Here is a 9,263-nt window from a genome sequence, read left to right on the forward strand (position 1 = left end):
AAGACATCATGTTTGGAGGGAAAACATCTTCTTTTTGAAGGGGCCTTGTGGGAAGTTCTAATAAAACCCAAACAGGAACTAGAAAAGCTGTTTTTCAATGTCCTGAAACTGTCCCTGTGGATCAGCCAAGTTTCATTTTGAAACAGGGATGTCAGACAGGAAGTGGGGTTGTGGAGCAGGAAAAAATTTAAAAACAAAACAGAGCCCTCCAATAAACAAAACAGGGAGACATTGCCTTGTGTTTCAAAAAAAAAAAAAACCAGTTCCTGAGCAACAGCAACAGCTGGATGTTTGCTGCTTGGGCAATCACCATGGTTTTAAAATGAAACCTTGATAAAGCACCCGAGACTTGGGTAACACAATTATTTTTGCAGTTTGACTGATGCAACCATGTTGGTCAATCCTCCTTTGAGCTCATTGCCTGCAAAGGCTGTTTGATCAGCAGAAGTGGGAGAAACAGGGAGTTCTTGTCCTCTGCTGCAGCATTAAAATAGTGTGGGTGGCCTTTGGAGCAGGTTGGGTGCAGCTGTGTCACCATGATGGGTGTGAGGTCAGGACAAGCTGCTCCTTGGGCTGGAAGAGCTGCTGTGTGTTGGTGAAACCCTTGTAAATCTCAGGTTCTGTGCTTGGAATGTTGGAGCACTTGGGTGCTGGGGGTGAAATAGAAGCTGGGGTGCTCTGGGTGGAAACTGAGTTTGATGCCTATTTTCTATTTTTCAGGTTCTGTGCTGCTGTAGTGTGTGGGTCTGAGCTTCACATTATGGGATGGTGAGCTCTGTGCACAGAGCAGGGACACAAAACAATTCCTGCTCCAGCTGGGCACCAAGGACAAATGATCCAAATCTCAGCCCAGGAGCACAAACCCCGTGGGCTGGAGAGAGAAAAACAAGCAGGGTAGGACTGGATGGGCTAAAGCTGGAATGGGACAATGAACTGCAAGATGCAAATGGAGCAGAACTGATCCCAGGGAGAGACCCCGTGCCCGGCCGTGCATTTTGGGGCCATTTTGGTTCATTTTGGGTGCAGCCCTGGCTGGGCTCTGGTGCTGCCCAAGGTGGATCCATGGAGGAGATGCTTTGAATAAATCCCTGCTTTATTCTGGAACTCTGCCCAGCCTCTGTCCTAGGGCAGCCTTCACAAGGCATTTCTGGTAAGAGATGAGGTGTGTCAGGTGCCCCAAACACAAAGAAATAGCTGAAGGGATTTTTCAGGAATACAGCATTGGAAGGAGGTGGTAATTAGGGTCGTAGTTAAATCCCAAGATATTTCCTGGGATCTGAGTATATGTCACACCTGGGGAAAATGGTTTGCCAAGGCCAGCAGAGAGCCTGCCAGGCACCAGAGGGACAGTCCTTGTGCTGATGCATGTGTTTGCTGGGAAGAATATATCAGGAATTGGCCTCCCTTTCCTGACAATCCTGTGACTGCAATAACTATTGACAGTAACAACCTCAACTCAGTCATTAACTCCAAACCCAGTCCAGAGTGTGACCATTTGATCTTAAATGTTTTCCAGTGCAGAAAGCATGGTGTGAGGGATGTTGGTTTGTGATCTCCACCCTGGGTGTTTGTACTGAAGCCTTAAAGAGGAAACAGAGGTGAAGAAGCTGGGAAACCAGTGCTGTGCCCAGAAGGGCCTCTCCCAGCCATGGCATCCCATGTGCTGCCATTCCACATGGGAAGGGTTTTGAGAGCTTTTAGGCTTTTCCCTGGCTCAGAGTTTAAATTCCAGCTCAGTTCTTCCCTCTCAGATAAAGCCTGCTCCCACTGATAGGTCTGGTATTTTAAATCTGCTGCAGGAAAATAAAAAGGTCTTGGCAGAGCTAAATCTGTTAAATATCTTTACATCCTTCACTGGAATTCCTGATAACCAGAAGCCTGTTCAGGCACTACAGCCTTGCAGGGAAAAAACAGGCAAAAGGTGAATGTGTAATAAGGTGAGCAAGTGTTTGTAAGAGCAAGGAAACCACTTTTCCTTGTGGAAGAGGTGGCACGGACATTGCTTTGCCCTTTTTTGTCACCCTTCCCGAGTGTATCGAGCAAGTAGAGGACGAAGAAGGGGCTGCATCCCGACCTCTAGGAGCTTGAATACACAAAGTGTGGAGCACTGAAGCGCCAGTGGCGGCTGCTTTAGGCTCCCAGACAGACAATAAATGCTGCCACCTGGTGCCCCGAGCAGGCTGCACACAGCCGGGCCAGCACTGCATCGCACCCGGCAGTGCCTCCACACTGGGCTCCTTAAATCTGCTCCTTGGAGTATCCAGTGGGTTACACTGGGTTTGTTCAATCTGCTCCTTGGAGTATCCAGTGGGTTACACCGGGTTTGTTCAATCCTGCTCCTTGGAGTATCCAGTGGGTTACACTGGGTTTGTTCAATCCTGCTCCTTGGAGCATCCAATGGGTTACACTGGGTTTGTTCAATCCTCCTCCTTGGAGTATCCAGTGGGTTACACCGGGTTTGTTCAATCCTGCTCCTTGGAGTATCCAGTGGGTTACACTGGGTTTGTTCAATCCTGCTCCTTGGAGTATCCAATGGGTTACACCCGGTTTGTAAAATCTGCTCCTTGGATTATCCAGTGGGTTACACCAGGTTTGTTAAATCTGCTCCATGGAGCATCCAATGGGTTACACTGGGTTTGTTCAATCCTCCTCCTTGGAGTATCCAGTGGGTTACACTGGGTTTGTTCAATCTGCTCCTTGGAGTATCCAATGGGTTACACTGGGTTTGTTCAATTCTGCTCCTTGGATTGTCCAGTGGGTTACACTGGGTTTGTTCAATCTGCTCCTTGGATTATCCAATGGGTTACACCGAGTTTGTTCAATCCTGCTCCTTGGAGTATCCAATGGGTTACACTGGGTTTGTTCAATCCTGCTCCTTGGATTATCCAGTGGGTTACACCGGATTTGTTCAATCCTGATCCTTGGAGTATCCAGTGGGTTACACTGGGTTTGTTCAATCCTGCTCCTTGGAGTATCCAATGGGTTACACAGGGTTTGTTCAATCCTGCTCCTTGGAGTATCCAATCCAATTATCTTCCTCCACTGCAGGAAGAAGCACTGACATCAGAGTTGAGCAGCCCTGCTAATGGAGTGCTAGAGAAGGGAAAGTGGAATTTCCACCTGCACTCTCCTCATGCTTTGATGAGTTTACTCATTGTTTCTGTCAGGCAGGTAAGGAGATTTTTCCTCTTATGCCATGAAAAAATAAGAACAAAGCAGAGAGCTGGATTGGTTGTCAGAGGCCATTCTGAGTTTGGAAGAATCCTGATTACAAGATGCAGGTACCACAGAAGTCATCACTTCAAAGCCTTTTTTTAATATTGTGATTCCTGTATTAAATATAAAAATGTGGGAAAGTAAAAAACAATGGACAGAACACATTCCTAAGAGTCACCAGCAGACTAACTTGCTTAATTGTCTGGACAGGTTCTAATGTGGAGTGGGGAGGGGAAGGGGGACACAGAGGAGATGTGTGTGCCATGAGCACAGGGAATTCATTGCCCTCTGTTTAAGGTACAGAAATTGGGAAAGATTCATGGGGACCCTGAGAGCCATGTGCTGGCACTGGCACCAGCCAGGGTGAGGGAGGAACAGGAGCAGTCATGGCAGACTCCACAGCCAGTCTGGAGTCACCAAGGCCTTGTGAGCTTTGCTTTTGATGCTTGTTCCTTCTCTGTTTTAGGTGCTGAGCCTGTCCCTGATCCTGCCAGGGAGGGAGCTGTGCTTGGGAGCAGCCCTTGCAGATGTGCTTGATGGGGTCAGGGGAGAGCTCACAACTGGATGTTGCATTTCCTTGTAAGTTGGATTAATGTTCCTTATCTTGTCCTCACTCTGGAAATGCTCCATTTCCCTAAGTAGCATTAGGACATCACACTTGCCCTGGTCATGGGTTATCTCCCTGGGGGCCTGACACTGCTCACAGGAGTGACACAGGCCAAGGGTGGCTCATGTTCCTGGCTCTCTGGGGTGCACCCTGGACTCTTGAGTCTTGGAGTGTTTTCAGCTGAGAATCATGAGACTTGTACCACAGAAAGCAAAGGAGTTAAAACCGGGAGAGAGAAACTTTTTCCTTCCTTTTAACTCTCGATACAGCACGAATTGTAACTCCTCTGTAATTATCTAAAGATCAAGAAATGTTCTGATGTGAGAGATCAGAACAAGCTGCATTGTGAGAGGGAGACTGGGAACACACGGAGGTCCCAACAGCCAGAGGAACGTTGGGTTCCCACACAGCCTGGAGGGAGCAGAGCAGGGAGCAGCCGGGAGGGAGGACTTTGGGAGAGGCAGGCTCACTGCCCAAGCTCTTAGAACAGAAGATTTATCACCTGGGGGACTTTCTCCTCTTCCATGCTAGAGGAGACAAGGAGGGGTTTGGAGGAGAAGTGGCACAAAATGTTGGTGTAATAAATACATCAATAGCAGAGTTCAAACAGAGAATGCAGGGCAGCACCTACACTGTGGGGCCCACAGAGCCAAGGGGGCCTCCATCCACGTGGATGCAATGCCCTGACTTCTTTTGCCAACCCATCCACGTGGATGCTATGCCCTGACTTCTTTTGCCAACCCATCCACGTGGATGCCATGCCCTGACTTCTTTTGCCAACCCATCCACGTGGATGCCATGCCCTGACTTCTTTTGCCAACCACACGGGATCAGTTCTCCTGTGACTGGCTTGAAGCTTGTTCAAGCAGTTCAATTACTGATCCCCATGACTGCAGCATGCAAACCTCTCATGAGCCTGGATCCATGCTCAGCCCAGAAAGTGCTTTTATCCTCATTGTGCTGGAGATAGAGTGGGGCTAAATGACTTCCACAGGAGAGGGTGGAGATCAGTAGGAGAGCAGGAATCTAGAGCTGCAATTCTTAACCATCTTGCTGCTTCAGATGTAAGTGTTACAGCTGGAGAATGACAAAAGGCTCTATCGTTCTCCTGTGGGCACACAGCGCGGGCCAAGCAAGCCTGAGCTGACATTTCAAAGACCTTTTGTTTTTCAAGTGGGTTCCTTCCATCTGGGAAAATGCTCTATTATCTTGGGGGGAGGGAGGCAGCAACTTGCAGAAATGGCTCGATTCTGTAGCCAGTTTGTTAGATGTCAGGCCAGACATTGTTTGGATGTCAGTCCAGACCAAGGAGAGTGGAGCTGACCAGTGTGTTTACTTTGCCACCTGCTTTCAGAGAAAAGCACGTAAGCAAATTCAAATGTTTTGAATGCTTTTATGTGTGCATTTATCTTGCAGGAGAACTGTGTCCCAGATGATACTCAGAGAGGGAGCTCTCCCAGACTGTGTTAAAAGCACAAGAACTGAGCATTCTTTTCAATGGGGGTATTTACATTCTGTTACAAAAGAAACACTGGGAGTATTTCACAGGCATTCCCGGAAAGAAGTGGGCAGTCGCTGCACAATATCTCAGTGCTCTTTAATTTGGTTTGTGTCAGGGAGATCTCAAAGTCAAGAATCACATTTGCAGATGCTTGGGCAGTTCATGAACTGCTGAGGCTGCCCAGAGGTTGTATGAAGTTAATGATGCAGAACAAAGCCTGCTGACATCCAAACTGCAGGAGGCACAGACCTGCTGCTCTCCCATCTCCTTCCTGCTCTCTGGAGGCATGAGCCTTTTTTTGCCCCACTTCAGGTGCTGTTTTCTATCTCCCAGGTCCTGTGGGGCAGACCTAGAACTGTTTTCCACTGCATTAATGCCTGTCCTCATTGGAGCTGAGGAGAGGGAGAGCCCTTGAAGTGCAGAGACACCTGAGCAAGGAGTTCCCAATAAATATTGTCAGGAGGGTGCCTAAAGACTTCTTGGCCTGCTGTTGAGGTGGAGGTTAATCACTGATCTAGGACAGAACTCCCTAGACTAGCAAGGAGAACGCTGAGTTCAAGTTCAGCCTGGCTGGGTGGCAGGAAGAGCACCACTATCAATGTCAGAATTTAACCAGGGTATCCTGGCTTTTTCAAAATGTGGAGCCTGTGGTTCAGCCAACACAGGAGAGCTGTGGGACAGAGCTCTGCTAATCACAGCCTCCCTCATGCTGAGCTCGTCAGCACTGACTCAGGAGGTGAAATGTTCCCTGTGTTGCCCCGTGGGTGTTGGGAGCCTTCCAGCTGGGAGTCTGAAGGGCTGTGCTGCAGCAGGCACGTCTGGCAGATGGAGATGGACTCCCCCACTGGTCTCTCTGTTAGATCTGGCCACTTCAGGGCATTTTTTTCTTAGCACTTGCTTCCTCTGTTTTGAGTCTTAGCAGTCATTTTCTTCTTCAAAGTAACATATGGAAATGGTTTGGGATCTGCCCATAGCAAACTGGTTCTGCACTGGGGACTGTTCCACAGAGCTGACGTCAGGCAGAGTGAAGCACACAGCACCTCTCAGGGTCCACGGGGGTTCTGAGCCCATGACTCATGCTGGGCTCACAGCAGGAAGTTCAAGCACTGTCTTTCGGACTCTTTTTGGATCATACCAATTCCTTGCTCTGTTTCTTTATCACTTTCATGTGGCAAAATCACAGATTTTACACTATAAAACTCATCCAGAGGCCCAGACTCCCTGGCAAACACTGCATTGCTGAGGGACAAGTGTCCTTCTGTCCCTGCATGCAGGGACACTGAAGTGTCACACCGAAAGCTGTCAACATGCAGAGTTTGACCTGGAACCCAGACATCCTCATTATTGTTAGAAGAGAATATATTTTTGTGTGTTTGGGTTTCTAATCTATGGATCTTCCTATGAATCACTGTGTGGTGCTGTGAGCCAAGGTGTGCAGCAGTAAGAGAGGGTTGTTTTCAGTGCTAGTTAAAGCTTAAACAAAATACAAGGAGCCATGGCCAAAGGATACAGTGTGAACTCTACCTCTGGCACCTCATGGTCCACAGAGAGCTCCCAGGTTTTAATTCCTGATTTTCTGATGTAGATTTCAGGGCTGTTTGGGATAATGGCAGCTTCTGTTTGTGGATGAAACCTTTTTGTACCACTAAAACTTCTTCTTTCCCCATTCACTCCACCTCAAGACAGCACACATGCTGCAGTCCCTGACCAGGAGTGTTCCAGGTTGTGCTCTGCCCCTTTGAAACCCCATTTGTACCTCATGGGTGATGGGTGTGCCTGATTTAACACCTAAATCTGCGTGTGAGTGACAAACCCACTGGCTGCTTCAATCTGCCACTCGTTTGATTCATTTGGTTTCAACCCCAGAGGCTGCTCCAGGACTCTGCTCACAGAACATGGTCCTGAGTTGGGTGGTACCTCCAGTAGAAGCCCCTGGCACTGCAGCTCCTGTGCAGCACCCCAGCTCCCCACTGCTGATTTGGCTGTCACTGTTAATTGGGCTGTCACTGTTAATTGGGCTGTCACTGACCTTTCCAGCAGCTCTTTCTGTTCCACGCACACACCAGGGCTGGGTGACGTCTGTGCTCTTATTTCCCACCTTGGCTCACACACTCCTTCCCTCCCCCTGAGCTCTCCTCTGCTCTCCAGCAGCCACAGCCCTGGGCAGCAGATTGCTCCATGAGAAACTGATGCATGAAGAAGTTTGAAATCAAAGTTGTGGGAATAGCGCTGACGGTAATGCCAGTTATTTACTCAGGAATGTTTAATTAGATGGTTAAGACCAGGATCTGACTTTAATTCAGACCAGACCAAATGGAAGAGGGCTTTGTTTGTTTTTAATTTCCCTTACGTCTTTAGCAGTGTGAGAATTAACACGTGGGGACGTAGGAGATTTAACTTGGAGAAGTGAGATTTAACTTTGAGAGATAACCAGTGCTGACTCACTCACTGTGTCCAGTGGCTTCACAAAACTCCTCCTGGAAGCTGGTTCTGTTCCCCTTCTCCTGGCTCCAGGACTCCAGCAGGGATTGCATCAAGCACAAGGGAATATTTGTTTCCCTAAGAAAGAGGACGTTGCAGAACGGGTTTTACACAGGGGCAGAGCTTTGTTCCAGATGGGATCTATCCCAAAACAGCACCGGGACTTGTCCAAACAAGGATTGAGATGTGACACTAGCAGGCAGCTCGTAAAGAAAAAAGGGGAGGTAAAAAGCTGAGAAAGAAATGTGTAGGTGGGAATGCAGATGACTTTTTGTGGTGTTCAGAAACTTCCAGCAGTTTTGAGTTACAGAAGGAACTGTTCTATAACCAGGTGAGCAAGTAATTTGGTATTTCGATGCTGTACTCTGACACTGTTTCACAAATATTAATTACATCTTATTTATATTTTTCATAAAAGTAGCAGCTTTGAGCAAAATGTCGGAAAATCCTGGACCCTGGGTTCTAATTAACCCAGATCAGATAGAAATTATCAAAGATTTGAGTCCAGCTCAAATCTTTGACCCAGCTGGACTGGGTCTGTAAGAATTGCAGGTCCAAGATCTACACCCAAGTTATTACCCTTTATTTCTTTAATAGAAGAGCTAATAAACAAGAAACCCCTCAGCAGGTAGTTCCTGATGGCTTGTGTGTCACTGCACAAACACCACTATCTTCTTATATCAAAATATACATTAAACTGTTGCTGTTGAGAGTAATTTTCATTGTACATTGTGTGATTTTCCCATATGGGTTAAGCACAAGTGAGTGCTGGCTGAAATGACATAACATTAGAGGTAAAAGCTGAGTTATGTTTTGTGTTGCAAGATCAGCAGATGCACAGTTCAGGGTTCATTTTTAGGGCTCATTTCTCCTCCCCAAGCTCTGCCCATGCCAGCACAGCCTGGATATAAAAATAATGTAAATAATTTCTTATGGCTTGGAGACAAAGTGAATGGAGACAAAGGGCTCATCTCAGCTATAAAGACACATGAAATAATTCCCACGTGGATTTACATCGATTATAGTGAAATCTTTGCCAAACTTGAATATCATTTATTTTCCTCCACCTATAACAATCTCTGATCTTTTAACCAAGCCTTTCCAGACCGGGGACTGCTGCGGCCGTGTCGGTGTGGAGTTGATGCCCCGGCGGATCCCACTCTCCTCAGGGGAACCCGCTTCTCTCGCCATTCCCGCTCCCCTCAGGGTTTCCCATTCCCATCTCGCTATTCCCTCTCCTCTCAGGGCATCCTGCTCCTCCCGCCATTCCCGTGCCCCTCAGCTTTGCCCACTCCTCCCGCCCTTCCCGTTCCCCTCAGGGTTCCCCTCAGTGTTCCCCATTCCTCTCGCCCTTCCCGCTCCCCTCAGGGTTCCCCATTCCTCTCGCCGTTCCCGCTCCCCTCAGGGTTCCCCACTCCTCTCGCCATTCCCGCTCCCCTCAGGGTTCCCCATTCCTCT

This window comes from Molothrus ater, chromosome 19 (genome assembly GCF_012460135.2).
Source record: "Molothrus ater isolate BHLD 08-10-18 breed brown headed cowbird chromosome 19, BPBGC_Mater_1.1, whole genome shotgun sequence".
NCBI lineage: Eukaryota > Metazoa > Chordata > Aves > Passeriformes > Icteridae > Molothrus > Molothrus ater.